At 40.2% G+C, this 9,849-nt stretch overlaps 1 pseudogene; it reads right to left on the bottom strand.

The window, feature by feature from the left end:
• Positions 1-8,953: 8,953 nt before the first annotated feature.
• LOC111142653 lies at positions 8,954-9,243 on the bottom strand (annotated as a pseudogene).
• Positions 9,244-9,849: the final 606 nt, after the last annotated feature.

Here is a 9,849-nt window from a genome sequence, read left to right on the forward strand (position 1 = left end):
TGTCATTTCTGATGGAATTTGTCTGGGTCAGTGTCTCAGTTATGTTTTGCTGGCTAACAATGCTCCCCACCACCTCCGCTCCAACTCAGTGGCTTAAAACAATTGTTTTGTTATCTTTCTCGATCCTGCCTACTTAGTTGGGTGGTCCTTCTGCTCCTAATCATGTCAGCTGGGTCCGTAGTCAACCAGGGCCATGACTGAGCTGGTTAGTCCATCGGCAACTCAAGCGAATTCCTGCTGTCACAATTGCAGTCAGATCTTTAAACTGCTAACAGAGGCTAAGGAATGCATATTCTCAAATGCAAATCAGTCCATTATGACACGCAGTGACTGTGGGCAAGGACCCTCCTCAGGACCTTGGAGAGAGGCTAGACCTGCCTTGCAACGCTTTATAGTGTTGATTGTTTAATATTTAAAATTCTTTGGGCTAAGAAAAGTGTTTCATGTTCAGTTACTGCTCTGTCATTAGAGTCCATCACATACTTGGGTTTTGTGGTCTGTAAGGATGTAGAGTCATCTGTGGGAATGTATTGGAGCATTCAGGAGCATACACAGAAAATAAGACAGGCTTCATATTATTAAAGACCTTTTAATATTAATATAATGTTTCTTCGAGGATTTGTGATAAGAACTGTCTTACACATTTCCCATGGTAAGAATAAAATGAGACAAGGTATGTGAAAATACTTTGCACGCCATAATTATCACTAATAATCACTCAATAAATAAGTGACCACGCATTGTATAGATTTTGTTTTTACTTGTGTGCTTTCTACATCATGCTTTGATCTCTGAATGACATTTTCTTGGCACTTGGGGAGATCCATTGTCCAAATTGAGGTTGTACCAATTTCTGTAAAAAATTGGCGATATTTCTAAATACATATAATAAACAGCCTTTGAATTGCTCAAAGACTCAGGATTGATGCTGACCATTTTCTTGCTAAAACTGCTTCACATTTTTCATCTGTAAGATCGGACTGAAAATCTAGGCTTCAAAGAGTAGTAGGAAGGCATTAAGTGAACAATGCCCAAAAACACTTGGCAAATATATAACACTGAACAATTGCACCACTGTACTACTTACTATGATTACCCCTCAAAATATCCTGGGGTGTAGTATTACCAGTCCTATTGTCTATACTCTAGATCTTTTCAGCTTCTCAATGTCAGGAAATTTATTCTTAACACTGAGATTTATTAAAACAGAGCTTTATTTCCCTATCTTACAACACTACAGGACATATTATTTCAACTATGGCTAACATAAAAATGTTGTTCAATTACACATATCTTAGCCTACATGAACATACATCATTATGTTATACACACACAATTTGTAAAAGAGTTGTCAGCTACAAACGCATTAGCCTGTACATTGAAGTTAGCCATGGGAAAATGCTGTTGTCACAAAAAATTGAAAATAGATAAATGTTCAGATGCTTCCTTTTGAAATAGGAAGCATTCATCTTGTGACAACATTGGCTTACAGTAGCTTTATTTCCATTATGGAAGTGCCAGGCAGGCAATTATTGTCCTTGAAGAATGTAAGGACTAGTTACTTCATCAGCACAGAAACAGTCTTCCTGTTACATGCCAGATATAGTCTGAAGTCCTAAATGCCAACTCAGCTTCTTGATTTAATAAAATTTGTATATTCTTCTGATACATAGCAAAAGCAATAATACAAAATTCAGAAGGTTCTAGAGGGAATAACATGAAACATCCCCCTGCTTCCCAACCCCATAGCCATCCCAGGCCCTTCCTTGGAGACAAATAATATTGATTTCCTTTCTTGTGTGTACTCCATAGGTATTTTATGCATATACAAGCATGTATCTCTATCTTTCTTTTCTCCCCTGAATTGTCTCCCCACCCCCACCCACATTTCATTTGTACCCCAGAATGAGACTCTATTTGTAGATTAGGCCTTTAAAGAGGTGATTAGGCTAAAACAAGGTCCTGTGGGTGGTCCCTAATTCTCAACGAAGGTTGTCCTTATAGGAAGAGGAAATAGGACCCAGACACACACAGAGGGAAGACCATGTGAAGACCGAGGGAGAGCTACAAGCCAAGGAGACAGGTTCAGAAAAAAAACAGTCCTGCCAATACTTTGATCTCAAATTTCTAGCTTCCAGAACTGTGAAAAAAGTTTCTGTTTTAACCATCCAGGTGTGGTGTTCCTTACGGAGGTTGCAAACCAACACTCCCCCTCCTTTCACAAACCTGTTAGCACACAATGCCCACTTTGCTGCGCCTTCCTCTTCGCTTACTTTATGGTAAAGAAGTACGTTAAAGCTTCCTGTTTCATTTTACAGTATAAGTATATGGATTCTTTTTATTGGACAGATTTAGCATAATTTATCTGACCACTTTCCCACTGATGAACACTTAGATTATTTCTAATATTTTGCTATTAAAAACAGCACTATAGATAGGGGCGCCTGGGTGGCTCAGTTGGTTAAGTAACTGTCTTCGGCTCAGGTCATGATCCCAGAGTCCTGGGATCAAGTCCCACATCAGGCTCCCCACTCATCGGGGAGCCTGCTTCTCCCTCTCCCTCTGCCTGCTGCTCTGCCTACTTGTGATCTCTATCTCTGTGTCAAATAAAAAACAAAACAAAACAAACAGCACTATATAGATAGATAGATAATTTTGTACATAAATATTTTCATACATGAACAAGTGTATCCATACAATCGATTTCTAGAAGTGGTACTGAGACAAAAAAAACTGAAAGGACTCCATGAAAGACTGCTTTTCTGCTGACTTTATTCTGGCTAGGACTTACAGTTCCTCCCTTACACACACCTTACAGAACAGATAATGAATGGCCTCCTTGTAAAGGTCAAGGAGTTCATGATTTGTTTGGAGTGTTTCAGCCCTGGGATAACATCTGAGGAGTGACTGGGTGGGGTCATCATGAGTATTTTCCAAGACCACTGACTCAGCAAGACCCCTGGCTCCAGGGCATGAGTGACTTCTGGAGGTCACCCGAATACTGGTCTTTGTTCCTGGATGCCCGAAAGGACATGCACACTGGACCCCAAGCAACCCCACATGCTTGTGGCTCCTACAGGTAAAAATGTAGGTTTGTGAGCTTGTCTATGAACAGTGCATGAATTTCATAGCCTGTTTCTGTAGCCTGAGTTAACAGCAGGAGCTTCCAGAGTTCCCAATAAAGGTGTCCAAATGCCTGCCCTATCCCATTTTTCCATCTTATTTAATTTTTGTATCCATCAGGGTTTAAAGGCATGGGATGTGTTCTTCAATAGAAAACTATGAGAGTCTTATTTATGTATTTATTTATATCAGAAGAAGGTCAGATCCATCATCTGTGGAACACTGTGTGCTGGAGATAGAGGGGGAGACAGGCTTCAAAAAGCCTGTGACTGATGAGGGGACACATGGGAGCAAAGCATTTAGCCTACAGTTTTCATGGGAAAAACTGAGTTAGACCTCAGAACCCAGGTTGTAAAGTGAACCCATGAGAACCCATAAACAAACATTTCATATTTCATTTCTCATTCTGTCCAGAAAGGATTGGAGCTGATTTAAGGTTTTATTGACATAAGGGGAAAAAAAACCCCAGTAAAATAGTATATTCACAAATATAAAAATCAATAAAATGTTATTATGCATAAAATTAGCAATAACGGATATTATACATTTGAACACAGATTTCATCCAGCAGTCTGAAAGTAAAATGTTCCTATGAAACATTTCCAAAGTCAAAATGGTATAGAGCAAAGAAGCAATTACCATTAATTTACACAGAGAAAAATTTGAATGTTTCTAGACCTCTCTTGGGCTTTTCTGATTCTTTAGGACACATCTTGCTAAGGAGTGCAGCAGATAAATGTAGGTAAAGCACATGCTCATGGACCGTTCATAGCTATGATGCGGGATGCTGAGATGCTGAGTGTAGCTCCTGGGGAAGGAGCTGGGCGGGGCCGGTCTTGCTGCTTGGCATTTGCGCTGCCTCTGTACTGGCTGGGCTCGTTGCAAAACAAATGCTGAATGCTATTTTTGCTTTTTGTCTTTTTGGGTAAGAGCAAAAAAATCTCTTTGGGTTTCTTTTAGTTAGCGAAACAGGTACTAATGTAGATCTTTTGTAAAAGCCAAGTGGCATAATGTGAAATTTTAAAAAAGATTTTATTTACTTATTTGATAGAGTGAGTGAGAGAGAGAAAGCGCACACAAGCAGGGGGAGCAGGGAAGGGAGAAGCAGGCACCCCACTGAGCAAGGAGCCCAGTGCAGGACTCGATCCCAGAACCCTGGTATCACGACCTGAGCTAAAGGCAGATGCTTAATGGACTGAGCCACCCAGGCACCCATAATGTGATTTTTGCAAAGCAGAGGACACCTGTTTATCTCTTTCCCCTTGGCAGAATGATTCATAAAATATGAAACCATTTTATTAGCTCAGGCACAGCAAAGACAGATACCAAACGCGTCCAAGTTTTTGACTTATAAATTCAAAAGGTCTGATGTAGAACAAGTGGAAAGAAGAAAAGTTGGATGGAGTGGATGTTCTCGTAGGGTAGCTGGGGGTCTCACTTTTGGAACCAGGACTGGTCTTCTAGCACCTGGAAACAACTGCCTCATCCACCGATGGGTCCCTCCCTGGAGACTGCCCTCTGCCACAGAAGACTGTCTCCCCTGAGCTTACGCCTCATTCCCGTCCCCAGGAGGTGGCTCCTGGTCAGTGACAGGCTGATGTGGGGCATACACAAGCCCGCCTTCTTGTTTTGGTTTGGGCTCTGAAGGACTGTCCCAGCTCTCTATGGGATGGGCTCAAGCTGCAGTTTCCAATGCACTGGGGGTCAGCTTCTCTTCCAGCCCCTACTCCTGCCTTCCTCACTTCTGGAAATTAGCTAGAATAGGGAGAAAGAGCCTGTCCCAAGGAACTGCCCAGGGCTCACGGCAGGACTGGGAGATCCAGTATCAGAAGGTATGATATGCACAGTTGTTGACCCAGCTGTGGTTCATGGAAATTCACCATGGAAGTTGTGGTAGGCAGAGTTCTGAGATTGCTGCTCTCCATTCCTAGCCCCTGGTGGACACATGTCTTCAAACACCAGTCTCAGAACTGCTGTGTGGACGTTTTGCAGATAAAATTAAGTTTCCGGATCAGTTGGCGTCAAGATAGGGAGAGTCTCTGAAGGCAAACATGGTATCTAATCACATGAGCCCTTTAAAAGCAGAGAGTTTTTTCCATCTGGTTACAGAAGAGGAAGTCAGAAATTCAAAGCCTATGAAGGATTGGTGTGCTCTTGCTGGCTTGAAGATGGAGAAACATCTCTGGAAAGGACAGGGATGATGTCTAGAAGCTGAGAGCCCCTCTCAGCTGAGAGCCCCTCTCAGCTAAGAGCCGGCACAGAAGCCTGGATCTTGGTCCCATAACCACAAGGACTTGAATTCTGCCAACGACAAGAATGAGCTTGGAAGTGAATTTTCCCTAGAGCCTCCAGACAAGAACTTTGCCAGTACCTTGATTTTGGCCTTACTTTGAGTGGGGGAACCAGCCATGCCATGCATAACTTCTAACATGTAGAACTGTGAGCTAACAAGTGAGCATTGCCTTAAACCACTAAGTTTGTGGCACTTTGTTATTTATGCAGCAGTAGAAAGCTAATACAGGGGGACAATGCAATGGGAGGGTCTCAGGATAAGCTCCTCCCCATTACACCAAACTGCACTTAAGTGGGTCCAATTTGATAGCATCATCTCCTGGGAAAAAGTGGGGAGGTCCTCTGAATGTGACTAGACCTGCACCCAAGAAAAAGGGGACCAGGAGGTCTTAATGGACTTTGGAAAAACAAAACAAAGAAAACAAAACCTCACTGGGTCTGATTAAATTTATCTGAGACTAGATCAAGTTTGCAAAAAGAGACAGAGTAAGGACTCAAGTTAAAAATTAGTGTGAGATCTAAAACCAGAAAACTAAAAGAAAACATCAGCGGTAGTCTCTTGGACATTAGCCTTAGCAACATGTATTTATGGATCTCTCTTCTGAAGCAAACGGAACAAAAGTAAAATTAAACTAGTGGAACTACACCAAAATAAAAGCTTTAGCACAGCAAAGGAAATCATCAACAAAACACAAAGGCAACCTACAGAATGGGTTGATCGTTTGCAAATGATATATCTGATAAGGGGTTAATAACCAAAATATATATAGAATTTATGCAATTTAAGACCAAAAGAACAAATAATCTGATTTAAAAATGGGCAGAGGACCTGAATAGACATTTTCCCAAGAAGACATCCAGACGGCCAACAGACACATGAAAAGATGTTCAGCATCACTCATCATCAGGGAAATGCGAATCAAAACCAGGATATCACCTTACCCCTCTCAGAAAGGCTAGTATCAAAAAGGCAATAGGTAAGAAGTGTTGGTGAGGATGTGGAGAAAGGGAATCCTTGTGCCTTACTGGTAGGAATATAAGTTGGGGCAGCCATTGTGGAAAACAGCATGGAGGTTACTCAAGAAATTAGAAATACGATATGATCTAATAACGTCACTACTGGCTATCTATCCAAAGAGAAGGAGAATACTAACTTGAAAGCTATATGCACCCCTATGGTTATTGCAGCATTGTTTACAACAACCAAGATATGGTAACCACGCAAGTGTCCACTGATAAAGGGATAAAGAAGGTGTGGTATATACATAATTGAATATTATTCACCCATAAAAAAGCATAAGTTCTTGCCATTTGCAACAACATGAATGTTGTTGACGGGCAACATTCAAATCAGCCTAGCAGGTATTAGGCTGAGTGAAATAAGTCAGAGAGAGAAAGACAAATATCATACGATTTTATTTACATGTAAAACAAAACAACAACAACAACAAAAAACAGAACAAATGAAGAAACAAACAAAAAACCAAACAGATTCTTCATACAGAGAACAAATTGGTGGTTGCTCTGGTGAGGGAGTGGGCAGTGGGTCAAACAGACTAAGGGGAGTAAGAGGCACAAACTTCCAGTTACGAAATAAATAAGTCATGGAGATGAAAAGTACAGCCTAGTGAATATAGCCAATAAAATTGTAATTAATTGTAGGGTGACATTTAAAGAGTGAGCACTAAGAAACGTGCAGAATTATCAGATCACTGTGTCGCACACCTCAAACTAATATAACATTGTCAACTATACTATATTTCAATAATAAATAAAATAATAATAATTAGTAAAATGAAGTTCCATTTTTACCCTTCTGAGTCTATGATAGGTGAAATTTATACTCACTGTGATTTGTGTTTGGTTGTTAAAAGTGGTTAAGACTTTGCTTACCCTATAGTTTCCACAGGACAATGATACATTTATCTTACACTGTTGCAGGCTATTCACAAGCTAAGAAACATTCCTCCCTGTGCTAGGATCTTCAAAGACTTTTAGAGAAACACCTACCAACTGCAACATAGGGACTTTATAGGGATCCTGATTCAAATAAACTTTAAAGAAAAACTTATGAGATAATGGGGAAATTTGAACGCTGGTTGAATAGTGCATAATGTTAAGAAAAACTATCGTTCATTTTCAAAGGTGTGATAATGGATATATACATGCAAGAATATAACCACTCATAATGAAAGATTTATGGATGGAATAATATAATGTCTGGGATTTGCTTCCAAATAATCAGGGGTGTGGTTGGGGGACTAAGTTCAGAGCAGAGACGAATTTGGTCATGAGTTGACGACTGTTGAATTTGGGATGACAGGAACATGGATGTTCATTATATTTGTTCATTATGACAAAATACATATTCTTTTTTATTCTGTGTATTTGAAACTTTTCATTAAAGAGAGTATGAAGCCCACTTCGGTCCCATTCTGGTTTTGATGACCGACGTCGCAGACAGTCCGCGCCCTCCTGGGTGCAGGGGTCCTAAGGGGGGGCAGGCTAACTTTGCTGAGCAGGAGCTAGTCCAGGTACAGACTTTCTCTTGCTCCCTTCATTCCTCTCAAGGCTTCTTGGCAGAATTCCTACTTCTCTTCTTTTGTATCATCTCTCTTTTCTATTTCTGAACTCCATTTCATGCTTTCCCTAATTATTCCCAACAAAGAGAAACTTGAAATTCACATATGCTTCTGCCGAACATCTTGTTGCTGAAAGGGCATACGGAAATAGCCCAAAGAGCAGAATCTCTGGCAAGGAAAGCATCTGGGGAAAGATTTCTGCCTTAGTTTTCTTTAACACAAGGTTATTTAGCACCAGTCTCAGAAGACACATAGGGAACCACATTCCATTTTCTTGTTAATTACATTTGAGCTGAGATACAGAAATAAGAAAGCATTTTCCTTTTTTTTTTTTTTAACAAGAAGTTTATCCAAACAATAAGATGCATGCATGACTTGAAGGGAAGCGATCCCGGAGGCTACCGTTTCTTTTAGAATAATTTATCTCTACTGAAAGTTAGTTTGCCCTACATATAACAGCTACATACAAAAAAGTTGTAAAATTATCCTTGGTTTTACAATGATAAGTAAAAAAAACATTAAAATTCTCCAATTAAACAATGTAGAAGAATTTTTATGTTGTTCTTTTTTGTGTGTATTAAAGACTGAAAGCAAAATAACTTACTGGAATACAAAGATAAGAGCTGAGTGAGTGTGCCACGAATGGAGAAAGGGGCTATTTCCACAGAAGCAGTATTTTTCTCCATTCTCTCTCCATCTGATGTTGATCAAAACACATCATTGGCCATTTATTAAACAACAACAACAAAAGCCAGTATGCTTCTGCACATGCTCCAAATACTTCACATACAACAAAAAAATCAAGAGGGGGGAAATGGAAGACTAGAGAAAATTATATTACACAATATGATCCTAGTGAGGATATGGTAGAACCAAATTGCAGTTTGCTAACTGAGAATGTCTTTCTTCTTAGTCTGGAGGAACAGAGTTCTGGAATGAAGTAGCAGATTCCCTTTTTAGTAGATACCTCCCACCTCCTGCTGGAACACATCAATTGTTATCTTCCTCATCCACTTCCAACCATGCAGGTCTGTCTGTTTCGTGGATTGGTTGCCCATCAAATCAGAATCTGATCTGCCTCATTGACAAACCTTGCCATGCACAATAGGTTTTCATCAGTTTACTAAGTGGCGTATGCCTCTTTTAATCCTAAAGAGCACTACAGAACCATCCTGCCCCCTACCTTCAAGTTACTATGATTGTAGTTCTCAGTCCTGACTTATTCCTTGGGTTCTTTATTGGCCATGGTGAGTCCTGAGGTCTCCTCGGCTGCAGCTTCACAAAGAAAGGATCAGGTTAGCACTGAACAAGCACAAAGCAGCCCCCCAAGAGGAGCAGATGGAAGGTGGCAGTGCTCAAAAAACATTTTCTGAAATAAAAGATAAGTCCCTTGGAAGTCTTTAGAACTTACTAGAATTTATTTAAAACCTACCAGACCAGGGCAGGAGAAGATCTTTATCATGGAGTTTATTTCTAGTTGAATTAATTGCCAAAGAGCTAACACTTAGCCAGAGAAGTCTGAAACTCCCAGGTAACTGAAATACTTATGTAAGATAAAACTCTTAGCAGGGAAGGGCTTCCCAATACAGTCAAAGAGCGAGAACTGCTCTTTTTACATCAAAAAAGAATAAAAGACTTGGGAATGAATTTAACAAAACAAAATGTCTACTCAGAAAACTATAAAACATCGTTGAAAGAAATTAAGGAAGATCCGAATAAATGAGAAGATATCTCGTGTTGGAGGATCAGTAGACTCAAGATGTTGTCAAGATGTCAGCGTTCCCTGCAGTGATTCATGGCAAAGTCATTCACTGACATCCCCATCAAAATTCTAGCTGGGTTCTTTGCAGAC

Source organism: Enhydra lutris, unplaced genomic scaffold (assembly GCF_002288905.1).
Source record: "Enhydra lutris kenyoni isolate GAN:26980312 unplaced genomic scaffold, ASM228890v2 scaffoldscaffold8, whole genome shotgun sequence".
In the NCBI taxonomy this organism is placed as follows: domain Eukaryota; kingdom Metazoa; phylum Chordata; class Mammalia; order Carnivora; family Mustelidae; genus Enhydra; species Enhydra lutris.